Below are 16,478 nucleotides of genomic sequence, written 5' to 3'. Positions count from 1 at the left end.
GGAGAATCACTTTCTCAGAATTCTCAGTAAACATTTTTTTAAATCAAGTGCCTAGGGTTGAGACTCATTCGTGACTCATGACTTTGAATTCATGACACATCAACATTGGCCCTTGCAAGGCAATTTGCTTTAAGCATATATTTATGTATTTATCAATGTATTCGTATCACTATGCGCCAATCCCATTCTGTTACCCTATGAAAACCTTTTCAATTTGTTTAGTGTATACTTTTTATTTTATTGTGTTTTTGCAAAACGTACTATTTTGTATAATTTTGTTTTAACTGAACTAAATGGATGTTACGTATCCTATTTTTTACTTATCACTATGTTTTTAAGTTCCAGTTATGTTGCTATTGTGCATGTACCCAGTTAGCCTATCTGCTTATAATAAATCGTGTCTTTGCTTACCATATTTTCCTTATCTCTCTCAGTAACAGATGTTCAGGTTGCTCCCAAATAACTTATGCCACAAATAACTTATTTATTCACGAATACACTGAAACTTGGATTGCAAGTAACTTGTTCTGCGAGTGTTCTGTATGACGAGCAAACAGTTCTAACAAATGTTAACTTGATAAACAAGCGATATCTTACAATACGAGTAGTACATGATGCTGAATGTCACGTGATCACGACTGAGCCAATGGTTCTTGAAATTTGCTTTGATATACAAGTGCTTTGGATTACAAGTATGTTTCCGGAAGGAATTATGCTCACAAACCAAGGTTTTACTTGTATTAAGGACCCTTACCATTCACCAATCTCTGTTTTAACCATATGAGACACAGCAGTGAATAAAACAGACATTGCTGCAAAAAATATCCTTATACATGGCTTTTTGTAGATCTGTAAGAAAATTTTCCTGGCATATATACTTAGGATCACAATCCAGAAAAATTCCTTATGCATTGGATTTTATTTGTCCATATACCCCCATGCATGTACCAATCACTGACTGCATTGGGGGAATATAATGGACTAATTAATTCAAGTTAGATAAATGCCCACGCCTGGGGCACCTGGGTGGCTCAGTTGGCTAAGCCTCAGACTTGATTTCAGCTCAGGTCCTGATCTCACAGTTCATGCCCCACATTGGGCTCTATGCTGACAGGGTGGAACCTGCTTGGGATTCTCTCTTTCCCAATCGCTCTCTGCCCCTCCCCCACTCACATACACTCTCTCTCAAGAAAGAAAGAAAGAAAGAAAGAAAGAAAGAAAGAAAGAAAGAAAGAAGAAATAAAGAAAGAAAGAAAGAAAAATGCTGACTCCTAAGCCAATGGTCAGGAGTGTTATAGAATGTAGCTCACTAAAACAAATGAGGATAGGGGTATCTCACAGAAGGAAATAGAGGCAAGTAGATGGCAAATGAATGCTGAGTAGCAAATATAATAAATGTCCTGTGTATATGGGAAGGCACCTTAATGGGGAACCTCCCACCACTCTGCCTCAAAGATTTGAATGCCTCATGTTGAGGAAAAGCATTTATATTTCAAAACAAACAAACAGAAACAGACTTTCTGATTCAGCACCTCTGGATAGCATCAGCGTTTTCATTTCTATCAGGTTCCCAGGTGACATTGATGCTGCTGGTATAAGCACCACTTTCCAAGAAACACTACTCTCGTCTAAAAGTCACTACCTGTCGTCATCTACCAGTGCTGTGATGATCAAAGGAAATAATGTATATTAAAGTGTTTGATAATCTTAATCATGTCACTTTTAAAATGTTGATTATTACTACTTCATTTGTTATGTGAATGTCAAGATAAATAATTACATTAATCTTTGATGAGATTTCAAGAGAAACATAAAGAAAGAATGGGAATAATTAAGTCTGATTAGGCTAAATATAAGCTTCACTGACTTCAGAAATTTTTCAATGATCAGCTAGGTTTTTAACATTTGTTGTTGATTCTTACTAGAATTTCCAGAAAGACTGTGCAATTGTATGTTTAATTTAGAGACAAGGTCAGGTCAGAAAGCTCAATCTTTGATATATAACCTAATAAAACCGATATAAAATGAATAGGCTCTGTCATCTATAAGATGGTATCTGAAAAGGGTATTAATGAGACTCAGCAAGGAGGAAGGAAGGAGGAAGCTGTGTTGTTGCCTGCTTAATATGATGATGAGTTAAAGTAGGGAGGCAGTTCTCATGAAGAACACAAAAATTAATAATTGAATGGTAATAATGTATTGATGTATAATCCAGCATTGTCCAGAGAATAGGGTGAATGGATCTGGTAGACATAAAGCACTAGAGAGGAATAATTTAATAAATCACAAGTAGAATTCATAAGTGTTAACCTTAGTTTTTGTTTTTGATGTATATTTATTTTTGAAGGAGAGAGAGAGAGAGAGAGAGAGAGAGAGACAGAGCATGAGGGGGAGGGGCAGAGAGAGAGGGAGACACAGAATCCGAAGCAGGCTCCGGGCTCTGTGCCTGAGCTGTCAAACACAGAGCCCAACACGGGGCTGGAACCCGTAAACCACGGGATCATGACCTGAGCCAAACCAGAGGCTTAACCGACTGAGCCACCCAGGCGCCCCGAGTGTTAACCTTAGTTTTTAGCAAATAGCTGGTAAGATTATGAATAACTGGTTTTCTTGAATTAAGCTGCATTCTGGTTATTTTTTGGCCTTCTAAGTGCCCTGAGAGATAAAATTCAGTACCCTGAACTCTAGGCATTTTCTCTAACATTACAAAAATCTAATTTCCATCTTTTCTGCCATTTAACTAGAAACTGAATTTCTATTACATCGACTCCAAGGAGGTATGTGAAAACATGTAGGCCATTACAAATCTATTTTAAATGTTGTGGAGGAAGTAAAGAGGAAAAGGGGGTTTCTTGGGAATAGAAAATATATCTTAGAGAAGCAAAGGGCTAAGGGGGAGCTTAAGCAATCCCATCATTTCTTGAAACAAATTTTCCTGAACTATGGTCTCTGAACCATACATACCTCATTGCACGTATTGAGAGTTTGGTTAATGAAAGTCCATTTCCAAGTGCTATTCAATTTTACATTAAATAACAAATTTGTATTTCTAGCACAGCAAAGTTTAAGGCCACACCCTATGTCCTATGCCCTGATGACCATACCAGGTTTATCACCACCTTAAGAGTCCCTGACTTAGCAGTTTAGTTGACCCCTTTCTTTAGCTCTTTAAAAAATGAAACAGTTCAGTGCATTTTCTCTTAAAAATGTTTAAAAACATATTAGAGTCTTTATACATCCCAATTTGGTAAACAAAACATAGTTGGGTTTTGAAAAGCATAAATATTACAAATATGATGGTGAATCTCTGGCTACAAATAAAGCTGTTCCATTGCATGTGACTATGTTAATGATATTAATTCAGAACATCCATCACAATGCATTTTATATTGATGTAGTAAAATGCAAAAAAGAATAATAAATTACATCCAATTTCCTAAACATTAATTATGAGGCATTACTAGGCAAATCATCATGATGAATTTCTGCATTTGGGGGCCATCTTGTTAAGCACCCAATTCTTGAGAAATATGTTAGTGTCAAACATAGCTCCATAATTAATTATAAGACTTTTACAGTGTCAGACTGATTAAACTTATTTTGTTTGGTTCCAGAGGGCAGAGTAAGGGCCAGTGAGTAGAATTATAAGAAGTACAATTTTTATTTCATTAGAAAGACATTTCTAAGGAATAGAACTGTTAAAAATTGAATGGACTTATCCAAATCTGAAAATCTTCAAGCAATGATTATATGATCACTTAGGGGTGATATTGAGGGCATTTAGAGTAGACCAAGGGACCTCTGAAATCCAATCCCATTTGGAATTTCAGATTTTGTGAAATTAGGATCTGAGGGGTTTCTAATAGTTTGACTCTATTTAGTCCCTAAAATTCACAAATCTAAAATGAGGCTACAAAAAATACACTCTGAATATAAATTCATTCCCTGTTATGGTCCTTTTTTTCTTTATATTCTCCCACAAGACCATGAGAAAGCCCAAGTCATGGTAAATGCCTTGTTTATCTCTGAAATCACAGTGTAGTACCTGACACATTGTTAGTACTAAATTATTGCTGTTAAATGAGTATGGACAATATGTGGAGATAGTGACATATAGTTTTTTCTTAATGTGTTTATCCCTTTCCCTTCCTGCCATTCAGCTAGAATGGATCTCCATTAGATTGACTCTGAGAAGGTACATGGTACATCTAAACCCTTAGAAAAATATTTTAATGATTATGAAAAAAAATAAGAAATTGGAGATTCTTGACAGTAGAAAGTGTGTCTTGGAGAAGCAAGGGGTGGATGGGAGTTTAACCCTTCCCATCGTTCCTAGAAACAAATTTTTCTGGGCTGTGGTTCTCTGAAACTCAGGATCAACTTTGGCGTCCTCGCAATAGAAATAGCAGGCAGAATCAGCAAGATGAGTAAGAAGCCAGGCCCAGTGGCAGATCTAGCTGTGATTCTGTCCATCTCCCCCTTATTCTCTATGCTCTAGGCATCTTGATCTTCAGTTTCTCAACAGGGATGTAAGCCTCCTTTCTCAAGGACTTCACACAGGTCATTCAGTTAGACTGGGTTCCTCAGTCTCTCTCCTTACTTCCTCTCTCCTCTGGAAGTAGAAGTAGCCAAGAGTCTTTTATCCTGTCAGTCAAACGGGAACAAACACATGCAAACCAGAAGAATGGACACCGAGTAACCCCCAGGATGATCTGGTGACCTAGAACTAGAGGCAAAGCATAAAGCCTCAAAAACTGGGTTGTGGCCCAACCCTGGGGAAGAGAAAGAGCCCCAAGAGTAATTGAAGTTAACATTTTCCAGTAGCCCATTGAAACTCAAAGTCAGAAATTAAGTGGTTATAGAAAATAAAGGGATCTGTCTTCTACACCCAAGTTACATGCTGAGATTCATGCCAACCACTAGTGAATGAAAGGAACCTATCAAATTAGATCAGCAGTTAATGAAAATTATATTCATTCAGTTTTTAACATTTTAATGCTATTTTTTTGTTCTTGCTGACTGAAGCTCCACAATGTCACAGTCTCTGTCTCTGAATTCTGTTTTAATTAGTGATGACATAATCTAAATCATATTGTGAGAAAGTTCATAAGACTGTACTCTATATGGTATTTGTCTCCCTTTCCTCAGCCGTCTCACTGATAATAAAATATAGTCAAATTACATATTTTTTTTCTTTAAAGGCACTCAGAGTCAGTTCAGCATGTAGTGGATTATTGTTTAATCTTTCTTAAGGAAAAAAAATGCCAAGTTTCTGTCTTGCAAATGTAGTATAAGGATGGCTTCTCAATCCTCTAGTGGATACTTGTTTAAATGCTCTTTAAGTTGAAATTTTCTCTGTGCTTGACCTAAATATTCCCTAATGCAGCACATGACCATTATATCCTATTTCTCTCCCCTTGTCTGGAAGAAATAATGTCTCCCTGGCCTCTATTTAATATCCCTTTATGTCATTATATACTGTCTTCTATCTTCTCTCTCTCATTGTGAGCAGGTTGACAGGGCTCACATTCCTTAACCTTGACTTCTTGCTCTCACTTCCCCACCTTTTCTGCTGTGTAATATGTGAACTCTTCCCCCGTCATTCATTTTCACCTCGAAAGTCCATCTATTTCAGCAAGCAGAGACTGGGATCTTACTAGAGATTAAAACGGAAGGAGAGCTATTAATCCCAGGGTGGCATTTCTGAATTTTGAAATCAGTTTGAAATGATCAGCCTTATCAAGTGTTTCATGAGGTTTCCCAAGCGCTTTGAATTAACAGCATCTTGCTTCGCAGTGCAACAGAAAGTCATTGTTGAACTTGAAGATTGCTGAGGGCTGTAGAATGACTTGACTTTGTCATGTTACCACTCTTGCCAAAGGTTCTCTCCATTGCCCTAAGAAATAAAGGCAAAAGGTCATACTCTACGCTAAAGGCTTGGACCCTAGTATGTCTCTTCAGTTTTACAAATGCACAACCTCTGGTATAGAAGCCTTCACTTTGGTCTCACTGGGCAACTCAGTGTATACCCATTCCAAATTATATTTATACTTTCATATTTAGTGTATAACTTACTCAATACATTATTTTAATCTTATTTAGTCATACAATTCTATGTGCTAAATTGGTATATTTGTTACCCCCTCAGTAAAATCTCAGTGCTTAAAGATAAAGGGTATCTCACCCGATGAACTCTTTAAAAGCGATCATTCCAAAAATATTTCAGGTGATTTTAAAATTGGTACCAAGAAAAGATAAAACATCTGATGCTGATATGCATCTTTTCAGTCCAAATTAATAGCTCTAGTCTACATAGATATCTCTTGCTGTTCTGATTAAAGCCATTATGGTCAGTATATTGCAGGTGGATTTCTATAAGGTACTTTGTCTCTGGGCCTACCAGGTAAGAAAAATAAAAGTGGAAAGAGAGGTCCACTAATGGGAAAGAAGAAGCATGCTTCTCTCATCCCACCAATCAATTTACATTTCCAGTCTTGTGAGAGTTTTTCTTAAATATCATCTGACACCTAGCAGTGAGGTTGACTCTACATTAAATGCCATTACTAATAGCAAATAGACCCTCTGAATATTAGTTCCCCTAGCAAAGAAAATGCCTCAAAGGGGGATATATTGCAATAAACTAATATATTTCACACAAATCAAGACAATTATGTTCATTTTGTAGCTATTCCAAATCTACAGGGTCAGAAAATCTAGCCTTATGTGAAATAACGGCATGGACCATACGGGGCAAGCATTCAGTTTGGATTTTTGTATGAAGTAGGAAACAAGACAGGAAAAACCCTCTGCATTTGGGGAATTGTGTTTTTCATTTGGATAAAGGTTAGGGCTCTCAATGGAAAATCCCTGGGAATGCATAGAAAGGTTCCAACAAATTTGTATTGGTACCAAATGGGATCAAATTCATTTGTCAGCTGTGGACAGAGTTGACAGAGTTTTTTAACATTTAGTGTTTTAGTGATTTTAATGTTTGAGTGTTGTAATGTTTAAATTATACTAACAGTCTCAATAGATTTAAAACTTATTTAAAAAATAAGAAGTCTATATTTTATATTTTAAGTAATTTGTCCTTCTTTAAAGATTACTAAAGATATCAGTAATTACAGTGATCATAGCTGAATGAATGATGACCAAATTATAAAATAGCATTTAAAAATAATAGCCCTATTGATACCTATCAATTTCATTGATTCTATAATTTTTATTTTTATTTTTTATTGAAGTATAATTAACATACAGTGTTATGTAAACTTCAGGTGTACAATATAATGATTCAAGAATTCTATACGTTGCTCAGTGCTCATCATGATAAGTGCACCCTTAAACCCTTTATCTATTTTCCCCAAATCCCCACCTACCTCCCCTCTGGAAACCACCAGTTTGTTCTCTGTATTGAAGACACTGTCTTTTGTTTGTCTCTTTTTTGTTTGTGCCTTTGTTTTGTTTCTTAAATTCCACATATGAGTGAAATCATATGGTATTGGTCTTTGTCTGGTTTATTTCACTTGGCATTATAACCTCTAGGTTCATTTATGTTGCTTTAAATAACAAAATCTCATTCTTGTTTATGGCTGAGTAATATTCCATTGTATGTATATACCACATCTTCTTTATCCATTCATCTTTTGATGTACACGTGGGCTGCTTCCATAATTTAGCTTTGGAAATAACACTGCAAAAGACATAGGGGTGCCTAGATATTTTTGAATTCATGTTTTTGTTTTCTTTGAGTAAATAGTACTTCAATGGCTGAATCATATGGTAATAATGTTTTTAATTTTTTGAGGAGCCTCCATTCTTTTTTCCACAGCAGCTGCACCAGTTTGCATTCTTACCAACAGTTCATGAGGGTTTTTATCCACATCCTCACCATCCCTTTTATTTCTTATCTTTTTTATTTTAGCCATTCTCACAGGTGTAAGGTGATATCTTATTGTGGTTTTGATTTGCATTTCCCTGATTAGTGATGTTGAGCATCTTTTCATGTATCTGCTAGTGATTTTTATGTTTTCTTTGGAAAAAAATATCTATTCGGGTCCTATGCCCATTTTAATTGGATTATTTGGTTTTTTGATGTTGAGTTGTATAAGTTCTTTACATATTTTGAGTATTAATGCCTTATCAGATGCATCTTTTGCAAATATCTCCTCCTATTCAGGAGGTTGCTTTGTCATTTTGTTGATAATTTTTTTAGCTGTGCAAAAGCTTTTTATTTTATTTATTTTTGTGTGTATGTGTAGTCCCATTAGTTTATTTTTGGTTTTGTTTCCCTTGTCTAAGGAGACATATATAGAAAAATGTTTTTATGGCTAATGTAAAAAAAAGAAAATTACTGCATATATTTTCTTCTAGGAGTTTTATGTTTTCAGATCTCAAATTTAGGTACTTGATCCATTTTGAGTTTATTTTTGTGTATGGTGTAAAAAAGTAGTCCAGTTTCATTCTTTTGAATGTAGCTGTCCAGTTTTACCAACACCATTTGTTGAAGAAATTTTTCCCAATACATATTCTTGCTTCCTTTGTCATTGATTAATTTACCATATAAGCACAGATTTATTTCTGGGGTCTCCATTCTGTTTTATTGGTCTATGTATCTACTTTTGTCCCAGGGTCATGCTGTTTTGATTATGACAGCTTCATGAGGTATTTTTAAATTTGGGATTATGATACCTCCAACTTTCTTGTTCTTTCTCAAGTTTGTTTTGGCTATCTGGGGGTTTTGTGGTTCCATAAAATTTTAGTGTTATTTGTTCTAGTTCTAAAAAATGCTGTTGGTATTTTGATAGGGGTTGTATTAAATCTGTAGATTGCTTTGGGTAGTATGGACATTTTAACAATATCTGTTCTTCCAATCCACGAGCATGGGATATCTTGCCATTGTGTCATCTTCAATGTCTTTCATCAATGTTTTACATTTTTCAGAATACAGGTCTTTTACCTCCTTGGTTAAATTTATTCCTAGATATTTATTCTTTTGGTGTAATCGTAAATGGGATTGTTTTCTTAATTTTTTTCTTGCTACTTCATTATTAGTGTATAGAAATGCAACCAATTTCTATTAATTTTGTATCCTGCAACTTTACTCAATTCATTATCAGTTCTAGTAGCTTTTATGTAGAGGCTTGTGGTTTCTACATATAGTATCAAGTCATCTGCAAACACACAATTTTACATCTTCCTGTCTAATTTTGATGCCTTTTATTTCTTTTTCTTGTCTTATTGCAGCAGTGAGGATTTCCATTATAGTGTTGCATAAAAGTGGTAACAGTGGACATCCTCATCTTTTTCCTGATCTTAGAAGAAAAGCTCTCAGTTTGGTTCTACCATTTTAAAAGCAATTAATATTCATGGTCTGATATACAATTACATGTGTGATCAAACAACTAAGGACATGAAATTATATTATCAATGACTTTTATTTTCAAACAATGAATGCTAGATCTCGTTAACCATCATAAATAGTCACTAAAGTTACACAAATTATGAGAAGTGAGAACATAAGCTAGTTTTGAACCTTCTTTAAGAAGTTTTTTGGAACTCTTTCAAACCCTGTTACTAATATTAAAGAAGATAACCTATGCCTGAGAATGTTTTCGAAAACCAACCTAAACAATGTATAGTAGTAATATATCTTAAGAAGATACAAAACAGAAACACTGTTTTACACATGTGTTTTTCAAAATCTATTTTCTATTGATTTTAGGTATTCCTGCAAAGGGGTCTATAATACATAGTGCCTGGAGTTTCAAATGATTTTTAAAACATTATAACTGTATAATTCACATATATATCATTGCTATAACTAAATGAAAGCAGAAAATTTATACCTAAAGGCACATAACTCAGATGTATTGCTGTTTTTTTTGTTTTTTTTCAAATGCAAAGGGAGATAAGATGGAGACCAATAGAGGGAACTAAGATTTACCATGAAAATATATGTGGACAGGAAAAGAATAGATATTTCTAGTGTTTGTATTTAAATTACTATTTATCAGGAAAAAAAGTTTATCAGATAAAAATGTACATTTTCAGATAAAATGAGGTTTATATGTATACCTCAAATGTCTGTCTAGATTTGATATTTCACTTACTTGTTTTATTTATTTATTTATTTATTTATTTATTTATTTATTTAAGTCTTTAATGTGAAATTTATTGTCAAATTGGTTTCCATACAACACCCAGTGCTCATCCCAACAGGTGTCCTCCTCCACCCATCACCCACCCACCCCTCCCTCCCACCCCCCATAAACCCTCAGTTTATTCTCAGTTTTTAGGAGTCTCTTATGGTTTGGCTCCCTCCTTCTGTAACCATTTTTTTTTCCTTCCCCTCCCCATGGTCTTCTGTTAAGTTTCTCAGGATCCACATAAGAGTGAAAACATATGGAATATGTCCTTTTCTGTATGACTTATTTCACTTAGCATAACACCCTCCAGTTCCATCCATGTTGCTACAAAAGGCCATATTTCATTCTTTCTCATTGCCACGTACTATTCCATTGTGTATATAAACCACAATTTCTTTATCCATTCGTCAGTTGATGGACATTTAGGCTCTTTCCATAATTTAGCTATTGTTGAGAGTGCTGCTATAAACATTGGGGTACAAGTGCCCCTGTGCATCAGTATTCCTATATCCCTTGGGTAAATTCCTAGCAGTGCTACTGCTGGGTCATAGGGTAGGTCTATTTTTACTTTTTGAGGAAACTCCACCCTGTTTTCCAGAGTGGCTGCACCAGTTTGCATTCCCACCAACAGTGCAAGAGGGTTCCCGTTTCTCCACATCCTCTCCAGCATCTATAGTCTCCTGATTTGTTCATTTTGGCCACTCTGACTGGCGTGAGGTGATATCTGAGTGTGGTTTTGATTTGTATTTCCCTGATGAGGAGTGACATTGAGCATCTTTTCATGTGCCTGTTGGCCATCTGTTTGTCTTCTTTAGAGAAGTGTCTATTCATGTTTTCTGCCCATTTCTTCACTGGGTTATTTGTTTTTCGGGTGTGGAGTTTGGTGAGCTCTTTATAGATTTTGGATATTAGCCCTTTGTCTGATATGTCATTTGCAACTATCTTTTCCCATTTCATTGGTTGCCTTTTAGTTTTGTTGATTGTTTCCTTTGCCGTGCAGAAGCTTTTTATCTTCATAAGGTCCCAGGAGTTCATTTTGCTTTTAATTCCCTTGCCTTTGGAGATGTGTCAAGTAAGAAATAGCTACAGCTGAAGTCAGAGAGGTTTTTCCCTGCTTTCTCCTCTAGGGTTTCCTGTCTCACATTCAGGTCCTTTATCCATTTTGAGTTAATTTTTGTGAATGGTGTAAGAAAGTGGTCTAGTTTCGTTCTTCTGCATGTTGCTGTCCAGTTCTCCCAGCACCATTTGTTAAAGAGACTGTCTTTTTTCCATTGGATATTCTTCCTGCTTTGTCAAAGATTAGTTGGCCATACTTTTGTGGGTCTAGTTCTGGGTTTCTATTCTATTCCATTGGTCTATGTGTCTGTTTTTGTGCCAATACCATGCTGTCTTTATGATTACAGCTTTGTAGTAGAGGCTAAAGTCTGGGATTGTGATGCCTCCTGCTTTGGTCTTCTTCAATATTACTTTGGCTATTCAGGGTCTGTTGTGGTTCCATATGAAATTTAGGATTGCTTTTTCTAGCTTCGAGAAGAGTGCTGGTACAATTTTGATTGGGATTGCATTAAATGTGTAGATAGCTTTGGGTAGTATTGACATTTTAACAATATTTATTCTTCCAATCCTTGAGCATGGAATGTTTTTCCATTTCTTTATATCTTCTTCAATTTCCTTCATAAGCTTTCTATAGTTTTCAGCATATAGATATTTTACATCTTTGGTTAGGTTTATACCTAGGTATTTTATGCTTCTTGGTGCAATTGTGAATGGGATCAGTTTCTTTATTTGTCTTTCTGTTGCTTTATTATTAGTGTATAAGAATGCAACTGATTTCTGTACATTGATTTTGTATCCTGCAACTTTGCTGAATTCATGTATCCGTTCTAGCAGACTTTTGGTGGAGTCTATCAGATTTTCCATGTATAATATCATGTCATCTGCAAAAAGCGAAAGCTTGACTTCATCTTTGCCAATTTTGATGCGTTTGAATTCCTTTTGTTGTCTGATTGCTGATGCTAGCACTTCCAACACTATGTTAAACAACAGCGGTGAGAGTGGACATACCTGTCGTGTTCCCGATCTCAGGGAAAAAGCTCTCAGTTTTTCCCCATTGAGGATGATGTTAGCTGTGGGCTTTTCATAAATGGCTTTTATGATCTATAAGTATGTTCCTTCTATCCCGACTTTCTCGAGCGTTTTTATTAAGAAAGGATGCTGAATTTTGTCAAAAGCTTTTTCTGCATCAATTGACAGGATCCTATGGTTCTTATCTTTTCTTTTATTAATGTGATGTATCTCGTTGATTGATTTGCGAATGTTGAACCAGCCCTGCATCCCAGGAATGAATCCCACTTGATCATGGTGAATAATTCTTTTTAGATGCTGTTGAATTTGATTTGCTAGTATCTTATTGAGAATTTTGGCATCCATATTCATCAGGGATATTGGCCTGTAGTTCTCTTCTTTTACTGGGTCTTTGTCTGGTTTAAGAATGAAAGTAATGCTGGCTTCATAGAATGAGTCTGGAAGTTTTCCTTCCCTTTCTATTTCTTGGAATAGCTTGAGAAGGATAGGTATTATCTCTGCTTTAAATGTCTGGTAGAATTCCCCTGGGAAGCCATCTGGTCCTGGACTCTTATTTGTTGGGAGATTTTTGATAACTGATTCAATTTCTTCATGGTTATGGGTCTGTTCAAGCTTTCTATTTCTTCCTGTTTGATTTTTGGAAGTGTGTGGGTGTTTAGGAATTTGTCCATTTCTTCCAGGTTTTCCAGTTTGTCGGCATAGAATTTTTCATAGTATTCTCTGAAAATTGATTGTATTTCTGAGGGATTGGTTGTAACAATTCCATTTTCATTCATGATTTTATCTGTTTGGGTCATCTCCCTTTTCTTTTTGAGAAGTCTGGCTAGAGGTTTATCAATTTTGTTTATTTTTTCAAAAAAACCAACTCTTGGTGTCATTGATCTGCTCTACAGTTTTTTAGATTCTATATTGTTTATTTCTGCTCTGATCTTTATTATTTCTCTTCTTCTGCTGGGTTTGGGGTGTCTTTGCTGTTCTGCTTCTATTTCCTTTAGGTATGCTGTTAGATTTTGTATTGGAGATTTTTCTTGTTTCTTGAGATAGGCCTGGATTGCAATGTATTTTCCTCTCAGGACTGCCTTCACTGCATTCCAGAGCGTATGGATTGTATTTTCATTTTCATTTGTTTCCATATATTTTTTAATTTCTTCTCTAATGCCTGGTTGACCCATTCATTCTTTAGTAGGGTGTTCTTTTAACCTCCATGCTTTTGGAGGTTTTCCACACTTTTTCTTGTGGTGATTTCAAGCTTATCGCATTGTGGTCTGAAAGTACGCATGGTATGATCTCAATTCTTTTACACTTATGAAGGGCTGTTTTGTGACCCAGTATGTGATTTATCTTGGAGATGGTTCCATGTGCACTTGAGAAGAAAGTATATTCTGTTGCTTTGGGATGCAGAGTTCTGACTATATCTGTCAAGTCCATCTGATCCAGTGTATCATTCAGGGCCCTTGTTTCTTTATTGATTCTGTGTCTAGATGATCTATCCAATGTTGTAAGTGGAGTATTAAATTCCCCTGCAATTGCCACATTCTTATAAATAAGGTTGCTTATGTTTGTGAGTAATTGTTTTATATATTTGGGGGCTCCCGTATTTGGCACATAGACAGTTATAATTGTTAGCTCTTCCTGATGGATAGACTCTGTAATTATTATATAATGCCTTTCTTTCTCTCTTGTTACAGTCTTTAATTTAAAGTCTAGTTTGTCTGATATAAGTATGGCTACTCCAGCTTTCTTTTGACTTCCAGTAGCATGATAGATAGTTCTCCATCCCCTCCCTTTCAATCTGAAGGTGTCCTCAGGTTTAAAATGAGTCTCTTGTAGACAGCAAATAGATGGGTCTTGTTTTTTTATCCATTCTGATACCCTAGGTCTTTTGGTTGGCGCATATAGTCCATTTACATTCAATGTTATTATAGAAAGATATGGGTTTAGAGTCATTGTGATGTCTGTAGGTTTCATGCTTGTAGTGATGTCTCTGGTACTTTGTCTCACAGGATCCCCCTTAGGATCTCTTGTAGGGCTGGTTTAGTGGTGATGAATTCCTTCAGTTTTTGTTTGTGTGGGAAGACCTTTATCTCTCCTTCTATTCTAAATGACAGACTTGCTGGATAAAGGATTCTCGGCTGCATATTTTTTTCTGTTCATCACGTTGAAGATTTCCTGCCATTCCTTTCTGGCCTGTCAAGTTTCAATAGACAGATCCGTCACGAGTCTTATCTGTCTCCCTTTATATGTTAGAGCATGTTTATCCCTAGCTGCTTTCAGAATTCTCTCTTTATCCTTGTATTCTGCCAGTTTCACTATGATATGTCGTGCAGAAGATCGATTCAAGTTACGTCTGAAGGGAGTTCTCTGTGCCTCTTGGATTTCAATGCCTTTTTCCTTCCCCAGTTCAGGGAAGTTCTCAGCTATGATTTCTTTAAGTACACCTTCAGCACCTTTCCCTCTCTCTTCCTCCTCTGGAATCCCAATTATGCATATATTATTTAGTTTAATTATGTCACTTAGTTCTCTAATTTTCCCCTCATACTCCTGGATTTTTTTATCTCTCTTTTTCTCAGCTTCCTCTTTTTCCATAATTTTATCTTCTAATTCACCTATTCTCTCCTCTGCCTCTTCAATCTGAGCTGTGGTCGCCTCCATTTTATTTTGCAGTTCATTTATAGCATTTTTTAGCTCCTCCTGACTGTTTCTTAGTCCCTTGATCTCTGTAGTAATAGATTCTCTGCTGCCCTGTATACTGTTTTCAAGCCTAGTGATTAATTTTATGACTATTATTTTAAATTTGTTTTCTGCTATATTGCTTAAATCGTTTTTGATCAGTTCGTTAGCTGTCGCTACTCCCTGGAGTTTATTTTGAGGAGAATTATTCCGTTTCATCATTTTGGATAGTCCCTGGAGTGGCGGGGAACTGCAGGGCTCTTCCTCTGTGCTGTCTGGAGTAACTTGCATTGGTCGGCGGAGCTGCAGTCAGAGCTGATGTCTGCCTGCAGCCCACCAATGGGGCCATAGTCAGACTCGTGTGTACCTTATCTTCCCCTCTCCCAGGGTCAGGACTCACTGTGGAGTGGTGTGGCCTCTGTCTGGGCTACATGCACACTGCCACTCTTGTGGTACTATTTTGATGGGATCTGGCGTCTTGCCCGGGGTGAATCCGCAAGGTGCACAGGGACAGGAGGGGCAGTCTCAGCTCGCTTTGCCTTCAGTGGTCTGCTTCAGGAGGGGCCCTGTGGCACTGGGAGGGAGGCAGACCCATCAGAGGGATGGATCCACAGAAGCACAGCATTGGGTGTTTGCACGGTGCAAGCAAGTTCTGTGACGGGAACTGGTTCCCTTTGGGATTTTGGCTGGGGGATGGGCAAGGGAGATGGTGCTTCCCAACGCCTTTGTTTCCCGCCAAGCTGAGCTCTGTCCTCCAGGGCTCAACACCTCTCCCTCCTGGTGTCTTCTCACCCTCCCGCTCTCTGAGCAGAGCTGTTGACTTATAACTTTCCAGATGTTAAGTCCCGCTGGCTGTCAGAACACACTCTGTTGGGCCCCTCTGCTTTTGCAAGCCAGACTTGGGAGCTCTGCCTTGCCGGGTGGGCTGCCCCTCCACCACCCCGGCTCCCTCCCGCCAGTCTGTGTAGCGTGCACCGCCTCTCCTCCCTTCCTACCCTGTTCCATGGGTCTCTTGTGTCCATTTGGCTCTGGAGAGTCCGTTCTACTAGTCTTCTGGCAATTTTCTGGGGAGGTTGGGCAGATGCGGGTGGAATGTATGCGATCAGCAGGACACGGTGAGCCCAGCGTCCTCCTATGCCGCTGTCTTCCTCCTAGGTTCACTTAGTTGTTTTAATAGATACGTTTTTGAGGACATAAATCTGTATATTTTTAGTAGCTCCATTTTTTACTTTTGGAACTTCTCTCCCTGCAAAATGTTTTCACTGCATAATGAGCTTTACAAGTTGAGGGAGGGGACAACACAAAAGAGAAAGGTACAGAGAGTAAAGAATATAATGAGAAGCTGTCAGAAGCATTAAATGAAATACTGGGTACTTAGTTATTTAATATTAATTGAACATCTCTTATTTAAAATTGCCCAAAACCTAGTGGTAGATGTTAAAGATGTCAAACACATTGTCCCAGCTGTCAAGGAGTTATTTATTCAAGAAGTATCATTATAGATGTGGGTTGGTCATTGTCTAAATGCCAGGCACAGGATTTGCCTCTAAACATGCAGGTCTAAAAGGCACTAGT

Source organism: Herpailurus yagouaroundi, unplaced genomic scaffold, assembly GCF_014898765.1.
Source record: "Herpailurus yagouaroundi ecotype Mexico unplaced genomic scaffold, PumYag 162, whole genome shotgun sequence".
Classification (NCBI taxonomy): domain Eukaryota; kingdom Metazoa; phylum Chordata; class Mammalia; order Carnivora; family Felidae; genus Herpailurus; species Herpailurus yagouaroundi.
Note: the sequence above shows the minus strand (reverse complement) of the source record.